At 39.1% G+C, this 10449-nt stretch overlaps 1 long non-coding RNA gene across 1 annotated transcript in view; it reads right to left on the bottom strand.

The window, feature by feature from the left end:
• Positions 1–8926: 8926 nt before the first annotated feature.
• LOC149213132 (uncharacterized) overlaps positions 8927–10449 on the bottom strand; it is a 142723-nt gene continuing 141200 nt past the window's right edge. The window contains exon 2 of the long non-coding RNA XR_016250305.1: positions 8927–9264. This is a non-coding gene — a long non-coding RNA (uncharacterized LOC149213132). The remainder of the gene's footprint in view (positions 9265–10449) is intronic.

The raw sequence follows: 10449 nt of genomic DNA, 5'->3' as shown, positions 1-10449 counted from the left end.
GCTTAAATGGTGATGTATGTCAACCAACAGAAAGCAATTAAGAATTTTCTATTAAGTTGGTGAGGTGAAGGTGAACACACTGCACAGGAGCAAAACTTGAATTCCTGTGACAAAGGCCACTATGAAAGGTGTATTCTGAAAGTGCAGCAATTAAGAATTACACTTATCTAGATTACAGCTGAAGAAAACATTCATAAACAACACAGATTGAACTCAGGGTACTCAGTGAATAAATCCTGAAAGTTATTCTTTTTCCTTATTGCTTAGTATTGAAAATCAGATAACATATATGGATTTTAACAAAACAACAAATTGACAGAGAGAGTTACAGAGACTTATTGTATGGTGAAATACACAGGAATCCAGCAGTTAGCAACAGACACCAGAACGCATTCAACACTTCAGAAATATGAGAAATTCCATCACTTTCTTTATTAAACTTCTGAAAGGATTACAGCATAAGAATTTCTTCAGGAGAAATCAACAACAACCCTTGCAAGCTCATGCGAAGGGGGCTTTATAGGAATGCGTATACAAAATATCTCAGGCATTGAGTCATCTGAGAGAGAAAATATCTTCATAAATTTGTTCAGAAAGTAGAGAAGAAGTTATTGTAGCTTTGAATGCAGCATAAATGCTCTTTATGTCTGTAAGAGGGTAATTTGACCTTTGGAGGTCATTGAGTCGGTTGAGCCCTCTTACTTTAACACTAAATAATTCGTCTTTATTTCTTGCTGCGCTGTATTTTCTCGGCCCTGCCACCTGTAGCCTTCTATTTCTGCTTTGTTGGCCGATCCATCTGCTGAGTTGGCTCAGCTTTAATCCGCCGTGCATGTTGATTTTGTTTAAACTTTGCTTTGCATGACAACTGATATTTTTAAGAAACAAAATTGTTAAGTGACTCCCTGTTTACAAAATCTTCTGTATTGCGTTTGTCCACCATTCTTGCGTAGGGAGTTGATGCCTGAGAATAGCATCCATTGTCTCCTCTGCCTCTGTGTACTTGAAGAAATTGGGAGCCACCCCAAACAGGTGATTGATCTCATTCATTATAAAAAACAGATTCTCGACTCTGTTGTAAAGAGACTGTCCTGTGGCTGGCCCTGTTTCCTCTGAGGTGCTGGGCTTATCACTGATCTGGCTAGTGGCAAATGTATTGACCCTTTTAGCATACTGGTCATGTGTGAACAATCTCCCTGCGCTGTTCAGTAAGCCAGGGAGTCCTCTGCTTTCTAACACTTGAAACTTTTCTAAAAACTTGTTCACCTGAGTCTGCATATCCTGGGTTCTTCTTTCCAAGGTCTGCAAAAAGTTTCTCAGTGTGAGAACCCTTTTGACCATTTGGATAGTGTCAGTTCTGTTTGTAATTCCCATGGCAGCTAACTGAGAACTTGTTCTGTGGTTAAGTACATTGATCATTCTAGTGGCCACTTCAGGCATATTTCTTAATTGAGCTCTTGATCTGTGAATCTCCCTCTGTGCCTTTGGGATGAGCTCTAGTTGCTCATGGATAGTATCAATATATGGCCACTGCTCATTGATAGATTTACCAATGTTAGCCCATAGCACTATTTTCAGTTCGGCCACCACTTTATCTAACTTGAGCTCATTCTCTAGCTCTTTTATTTTGTTTTTGAGGGCTTTCACCTCCCTATCCTTCTCTGCCACAGTTTGTTTGGATTTATCATATCTATCATTGATTTTAGCCAAAGATTCTTTGGCTGAATTGAGCTCCAACATTTGAGCTTCCAGGATTTGGATTTCGTTCTTCAGTTTTTGCATATCTAGGCTTTGGGCCTGCTCTGTAGTTGTTGGCGCTGCTGAAGTAGATGTTGCTGTTTGCTCGGTTTGTTGAGGAGGAGGAGCAGTGATAGGAGCAGTTTCCTCAAGATTGATGATCTAAGGAGGAGGCTGAGAAGTCTGCCCTTCTTCTCTTTGTTTCAGAGATGCATGTAATGCTGCCTTTGCAGCCTCTGACTCTCCTAATTTCTCTTGGGCCTGCAGAAGTTGTTTATAAATAGAAATCAACAAGTCTGTGGTGTCCTTCTCCTGCCTTTGTTGGGCTACCTCATCTGTCTGAGGGTGCATGGTGGCTGGGAGTTTGATTTTCTTCCTCATGGCAGCCATATCAGCATCCCTCAACTTCAAGATTTCCTGTATCCCTGAAATATCTTTGGGATCATGCCCAATTTCAATGATTATGTCTTCCAGGGACCTTATTCTGTTATCCTTCGCCTGGGATGATGCCTTCTCCAATTCTAGTTGAGAGGCTGTGGCATTGAGGCTGCTCTTTAGCTTATAATTTTCCAATGTTTCATCTGCTAAGGAGGCATACACCATCTCACCAGTTTGTTTGTGCAGTTCAATTTTGTCCATTGGGTGTATGTCTTTGGCCATGACCTCCAGGTTGGTCTTGAGGTAATCTGAGGCAGATTTGGGCTGCAGTGCTGTGGGCAAAAAATGGCTCATAATCATTTTGCCTTCACCTACATCAAAGGCAGACATAAGTCTCTGCTGATTAGTAGGAGCCATGTTTAGCAGATGATTGTACAGCTGTATTTTGATAGGCTCATTCCTCCTTTTGATGTCTATGAATTGTTGTTTGATGCTTACTTGTCCCTCTTTTTGTTGGCTGGAGGAGCTGACCTCCCCTCCCATGGTCCTGTCCTGTTCCTGCTGGAAGGAACTTGCTGAAGCTTCTCTGCTGGGTGGGCCCATGCCCAATGCCTGTCTTATTGCTATGTCCTCCTCTGAAAAATCATTTAATCTTTGTCTCTTTTCTCCCTGGTTGATAGATGAAGTGAGGGGAGTTTCTCTATCCCTTTTTCTGCTTAAGTCCTTTTTTTGAGGAGTTTGGAGGACCGAGGCATCGGTGGTGACTTCTGGCCTAGGAGGCACTATGTTCTGAGCCTGTTGCTCAGTGGAAGTTGGAGTATCAATTACTCTCTCCTGCTGTAAGGGCTGATGTCTGTCATGTTGCCCTTCTTCTTGCTGCAGATCTTGTTGCTGTTGTTGCTTTGCCTGCTGCTCTTCTTTATCTGTCTGCTCTTGAGTCACTAGAGGTGACTGCTCCTTCTCTTGATGTGTCTACTCTGTCTGCATTTCCTTTTCTTTGCCTCTGCTGGATATATTCTCAGTGGCCTTGGTAGTTTGCTGCTTGGCGGTTGAGGAGGATTCAACTGCTCCCGTTTGTGTGCTTGGAAGTGTGAATACCTGTGAACAAAGCTCAAGGTCAGCCAACTTCTTTAAATTCCTTAGTTCCCTCTTGTTCAGCTCTTCTTGTGACAAGGGCTCTTCTAAAGTCCCTCTCCTCCATTTGTCTTGGTTTGCATATTTTTCAACGTGAGGGATGCTATGGTGATCATAGGCAGATAACTTATATTTGAGCCTCCTCGTGGATATGAAATGATTAGGGTCATAGGGTACCCATATGAAACTGGTTTGCAGGCCAAGGGCCTCAAGCATTCTCTCTGCTTCCCTCCATCCTTGCTCCCTCTTATTATAGATAAAATGGCCAAGTTGGCTTTTGACCTTCAACTGTGCCTTTTTTCCTTTTCCTGAAAAATGAAGCACATCAACTCTGCCAAATTTCCTAAAGTACTCTAGGGCAAATAGCCTCATAGGCACATACTTGTGTAATTTGAAAGGAGGTAGATCACACCCATATATCCTGATGACAGTGTGGTTTTGGTAGAAGTACCAATCCCCAATGCTATAAGCTTTGGACAGCTGAAGAATTCTCTGCATGTCATCAGTGAGTCTCGGAGGAGGTGAGCTCATCAGCATTGCCATAGTTGGATGGATGAACAGATCCATGAATTCACAGTAAGTGTATGGAGACTCAGGTCTAATGTGGAAGACAGATGACCAGTAGACCACTGATCTGGGATTGCCTTGGGCATCCATTCTTTTGATTGAAAAGTGAAACTTCTCATGTTGATGGTACAAGATCAAATGGTAAATGTAGGAGGTGTATCTGAACATCCTATCTCTCCTTAAATGCATCAATTGCTCATGAATCTTGTCTGATATGTAGGTGGCGTAGTCATAGCAGATTGGTGACTTGCCAGGAGCAAACATAAGCATCAATACCAACACAGTTGCATCAATATGCTCAATTGAACTATATCCCAAGATGGGAGAAATCATATCTGCAAGGCCTCTGCCCAGCTCATTGAGGTATACATGAAGAATTGGAGGGCCCATTACAATGTTAGTTTTGATGTATAATTGATTAAATTTGACAATTTGAGCATCTGTGAGTTTATCCCCTTGTTTTATCAGGTTTACCAGTGATAAAGGAACCAACTTCTTCTGAGGGTTGAAGCAAAGCATGTCTCTGATAGCTTGAGGGGTAACATAGAAAAGTATTGAACCAGATGGGTCAACAACAGCTCTCTGAGAAACATCATATTGTTCAGCACAGAGGTGGATTAGTTCAGGGAACTGGTTGACCTTAGGGAGCTTGAAAATAGGGAGGAAAGAATCCCATAAGCCCAATATATCTGTCCCATTTTCATGCTTGGCTCTCAACTCATTCAACAGATGAATGTGGAATTTGCTGCTCATAAGCTTCTCTTCTATAATTTGGTAATCCATATCTGCCAAGGTTTGCCATTTCAAGTTCTTTTGAGGGGCATTCAGAGGTTGCACATTCAGTACTACAGGTGTCTCCATTGCACAGGAGGATTTTGAATCAAGTGCAAAGTGATTTTGATTGAGCAGGATAGTACAGAGGAATGCCTCTGTACCAGGGAGGCGAGATTATCAGGAACAGAGAGGGGTTCTAGGAAATAACAGTTGAAATACTATTTATAGTGCAACTAGGACCAATGTTTGGCCTTTCCTTATCTCTTTCAGTGGTTAAATTTGGTTTGAATGAGTCTGCCGCGATTGCGCAGACAGAACTTAGTTTTCAATAAAATGTAGGTAAAACAAGGCTTGGCTAGTAGTTTTCGAGGTGGTAGTTGAAAATTAGAGGCTCTGTAGAGGAATTCACCGGTGAATTTATAAGTTTTATCGTCTTTTAAGCTTTTTTGAGTGATTTATAGAGAATTCCAGGCGTACGGAGGATAAATGATGAAAAATACCTGGTAAAACAGCGAGCAGAGGTTGTGTGAGCAGGCAGGATTGGTGCTCTGGAGGTATCCTGGATGATTTAGCAGGTTGGCGGTAAGTCGGACGTGAACAGCACGCAGCAGAGAGAATAAAAATGAGCGAAAAGAACGTAAAAACATGTTTTTCGGCCATAATATAGACTTTTTGACAATTTGGCGCCTTTTCTGTGATGACGTCAGCATGACGTCATTGGTGGGGTCAGGGCCGGCTGACGTCATAGGTGAGGTGGCGGGCTCTGATTGGTCCACGGGGATGGTGAAGTGGCATGCCAGGTCGGCAGGTGGTCGGGCGCAAGGGTTGACGTGGAGGTGACGTAGCATAGGCGGAAAAAGCCGAAACCGGAAACAGCCAGCGGTTTCATATCGCACCGCTTATGGTACGGGGGGGAATCTGTCAGACGTACCTCCGACGAGCTGTGGCGAGGACGCGTGGCAGCCGAGTGACGTAACCATTTTACGGATATCGGACGATATCCGTCGGACGTGAGACCCGCTCCGATATCGATGCTGACCGTCGGATCTGGAGGGCTCGATCCAACGGCCATCGGGGAAGTGACGTGACCGGTATATACGGCGGGTAAACGGCGGACGTCGGAGCCGCTCCGATGTGATAAGAGTCGTTGGATGCTCTGGATCAGATCGGGCGGCTGTCGGGGCGATGACGTGATAGGTGGATAAGGCAACGGGTGGAGGCATAAATACATATTTTTAATGTTTTTTCAATATATTTCGAAAATCGAATATATGCGCAAACTTTGGTTAGGCAACAGAAAGTGGGTTTTTTCAGGATTTTTGGTAGTTTCAAAGGGTTTTCATGGGTAAAGGGGTTTTATAAGGTTTTTCTTGGCAAATAGCAGTTTAGTGAGTGGAATGACTTGAGCAAAGGGAGGGTAGATGAGGTGTAGGTTCATCCAAGTGGCCAGATGTCACTTTGATCCCTGATAGAGAACTTATTGGCTATAATGCCAAAAGGAGGGATATTTATACAAATTTTGGGGTTTATACACCATGGTGTTTAATACTAGTAGGGGAACGGTGAAAATAGGGGAGTTACATAATAGAATTAGAGGTTAATATGGATGGGGGTAAATGAAGGGGGAAAACACTAAGTTTGTTTGAAACTTACTTAGTTTAGGGAGTAGATCAAAATGAAAAGAGTTTTAGACAAGAAATGTGGCTTCTAAAAAGATTAAGAACCACCATAAAACCATGATCTTCTTCCATGGATCTTAGCTGAAGAGGGGATGTTAGTAATGAAATGAAGGGGGAGAGGGAGGTTAGTCATGCTTCTTGCTGTAACTTGATGAAGATGAACACCTTGTCCATTGATAGATTTTGCCTTGGAAAACACAGTTCATACATCTGTAATGGTAAAGATAACCTTTCTGCAACCCCCAACTACTTACCCCAGTATTTGCCTAACATTTTTTATTTCTTCTTGGAGGGTGCACTTGGACTTGCAGATCCTTACTTGCCTTTTCTTTTCTTTGGCTTTTCCTTTGTTATTTCTATCTACTTCTACCCTTATCTCTTCCAAGGTCCCAGATTAAGCTGTTGGGAGCCCTTTCTTCTCTACCTGAACTACTTGTCTACCAAGATTAAACAGTTTGGACAGACTTTCTTCTCTAATCTACAACTGCAAATTTAAACCATGGAATGATCCAGATTAGACTGTTGGACCATCCATCAAAATCTTAAGTCCATACCAAGCTATATACATAGATTGGATTCTCTTGGAAATATGTGATCTTTGAGTTATCAAAGCAGAGCATATTTGGTACTTTTATAGCCAATCATGAAATATGAAACCTATTGGTATAGGTATCTAACAAACAGTGCAGCCTATTTACATGAGATTGCCATTGTGAACTAATGGCATTCTAGGAAGGGGTGTCTTCCTTGTGTACAATCTTAAACAAGTTCTTCATTAGATATATCAAATTTTCTGATAATACAAAATTCAATAATCATGTGATTCTAGATCCTATGAATAGTAATAATTGGATACATAGGACTAAGAATTGACCATGGTTGGCAATGTCTAATCTCAGTAATTAGGCAGCGAAAACTGCAACTGAAGAAGTTGATGATAGAAATCTGCAACAAAAGGCCTTTGATCTAGGTCTTGTTCCAAGCATCTATTCTATGAATTCCTTAACAACTCAGACACATTCAGCCCACTTGTCCTGATAAGGTGTCCAATACTCCACACATCAAATTTAACCCCATGAACACCCCTAAACATCTCAAGAGCATAGTTCAAGCCCCTAAGATTATGAGGGTAAATCTAAGGTGCACCAATGGCATCCTCAAAATCTATTATAAACCACTCATCTAATTCAATGTTCTTCATCATGTTATCCCACCTGAGATCCCCGTGCATAAACAAAAGGTTGTGCAAAGACATCAGTGCCTTGGTCACAAATTTCAGAGCTTCCACAAGCTGTTTGGGTTTGGTGTTTGGGTTTGTTCGTAGTTTTTAATTTTTATCTTTTTTCTTTAATTTAAAATCAACAACTATAAATGTAATTTTAAGGATTGCCATAACTCTTCACTTGGTTTGGTGTTTGGGTTTGTTCGTCGTTTTTAATTTTTATCTTTTTTCTTTAATTTAAAATCAACAACTATAAATGTAATTTTAAGGATTGCCATAACTCTTCACTTGGTTTGGTGTTTGGGTTTGTTCGTAGTTTTTAATTTTTATTTTTTAGCTTTTTTCTTTAATTTAAAATCAATTACTATAAATGTAATTTTAAGGATTGACATAACTCTTCACACAATTTTTTAAAATGTGCTAGCTCAATGGAAGAGCATTTGCTTTAGGAGGTTGGTGGTTTGATTCCGTTGTGCGCTAACATGAATTAATCAATGATTTTGTAGTTAACTTTTAATTAAATGTTTTTTATATCGATTTATTTCAATTGTGAGATATTTTTGGATTCACTGTTTTATATTGTCTCTAAAGAGACAAAGTGATCTTTAAATAAAAAAATTATCGTCTCTAGAGAGACAATAGCTAGTATTAAAGGCATATTGTCTCTAATCCGAGTGTTGTCTTTAGAGAGACAAAAATGAAATTGCCTCCAGTGAGACAGAAATGAAATTGTCTCCTAAGAGACAATAATGGTTGTGTTATATACTCTCTTTATAGAGACAATATTTTTTAAGACAATAACCTTTAAAACAATATACTTTAAGACAATATATTATAATACAATAATCTTTAAGACACTATTTTTTAAGACAATAATATTCAAGACAATAATTTTTTAGGCACGCGCTTAAAATACAATATTCAAGACAATACACAATTTCTTTTGTCTTAAGTTAAGACAATTTACCCAAAAATTGTCTCAAATATTGTCTTAAAACCCTCCTTTATGCAGTAGTGTAAACTAACTGTATATCAACACATAGTCAGTCCTAGATAAACTAATAATCTTACATTGCATTTATTCTTTCCCATACCTGCCATGCAATAATAATGTACTTAACCAAAACCAAAAGAAAAGAAATCGATGACGCCTTTGTGTAGACCAAAAAGAAAGCAAAATCATGAACCATGACATATTTGTGCATGCATATACTACACTAAAGAAATATTTAACTAGACGTATTGCACTAAAGAAATATGAAGCAAGATATCACATAAATATCTATAAATATGTAACAATAGATACACTTAAATTTAATTAGATACATTTAAATGAATATATACATTAAATTTAATTTTTTATTTAATTTGTTTATTTAATTAACTATTCAATTAACTACCTATTAGGAGATATCACGACCCGACCATAAAATCATTAAAACAAAGTAACCACGCAGGTAGGTTTTTCTCATACATAAATCAGAATTACAATATACCAGCGTCCATCTTCTTCTATTTATAAGTAAATAGAGTATTTGGCTCTAAACTAACTATATATCAACATATAGTCAGTCTTAGATAAACAAATAATCTTTGACTGCATTTATTCTTTCCCATACCTAGCATGCAATAATAATGTACTTAACCAAAACCTCTAATTGATATGGGAATGCCTTATAAGTAGATTATTTGGCTCTAAACTAACTATATATCAACGCACAGTCAGTCTTAGATAAACAGATCATCTTCCACTGCATTTATTCTTTCCCATACCTGCCATGCAATGACAATGTAATTAACCCCAAGGAAAAGAAATTCATGACATATTTAATGCCAAAATTATTAACGATGACATATTTGTGCATATAGTGCAGTAGTGAAGCACAAGCGAAGCATAAATTTTAGAGAGGAAAACAAAAGCCACTTAGTATAAGTTGGTCTAGTTAAGTTGCCATTACCTGGTGTCATAAGTTGCTCTAAAAATTTAGCGGGTTGTTGTTGCCGCCGCCTTTGTTGTTTTTGTTCATGGTGTTGTTGCTCTTGAAGTTGTCATTGTTGCTGACGACGGAATTGTTGCTCTTGGTGTTGTTGCCGCCACCTTTGTTGTTGTTGTTCATGGTGTTGTTGCTCTTGGTGTTGTTGTTGTTCATGGTGTTGTTGATCTTGGTGTTGGAGTTGTTGCCGCTGTTGTCGCCGCTGACGTTACGCCCTACTTGTTGCAAATTGTTCATGTTGTTGGCTTACGAATATTGAAACTGGAACACCTTCGAAGGCAACAAGATTCCCACTTCTGCCCAAAAAAAAACGGCTTCAGTTCAACAATACATATCTCATAGATTAGAAATCTATAACCATACCTAGAACTGGAGTAGGGAAAATTCCGTAATCAAGAGGTGAGAAATACAATTGCATAGCCTGCCTTATATAGAAGTAAGCGAACTCCAAACTCGGATTTGAAAACCATCTACACTCCCAACCAGGGTCAAGTTTTGAAGTTTTCATGGATTAAATTTACATGAATTACATCATCAATCATGCAAAGACTAGTGTCACGAGGATGACATATTGAGCAGACGAGTTATTCTTTTTGAGATTGAAGTGTTTAATCATAAATGTGATTTCTTTAGTACATATTGAGCAGACGAGCTATTCTTTTTGATATTGAAGTGTTTAATCGTAAATGTGATTTCTTTAGTATTTGTCACTGTTCAAAAACTTTTTACTTTTATCGTGGGTTTTTACTTTTATCATGGGACCCACTAACCCTTTAGCATAATTTTGCAAGAAACCCTTTTTTTGGTGGACTTTTACCATGTGAATTTAGGTATCACATATAGCTTTATACTTCGGAAGGAAAATCTAGTGTGGTTATATGAAAATCTTGTCTATGTGATATACTTTTTAATTATTATTAATAATAAGGTAAGCTTGCATTGAATTTAGGTATCACACGTAGAT

This window comes from Pinus tabuliformis, chromosome 1_1, assembly GCF_031772625.1.
Source record: "Pinus tabuliformis cultivar Carrire ecotype Pingquan chromosome 1_1, CPIR1, whole genome shotgun sequence".
Classification (NCBI taxonomy): domain Eukaryota; kingdom Viridiplantae; phylum Streptophyta; class Pinopsida; order Pinales; family Pinaceae; genus Pinus; species Pinus tabuliformis.
The sequence above is the reverse complement of the archived record's forward strand: the minus strand, read 5'-3'. Positions and strand labels throughout refer to the sequence as shown.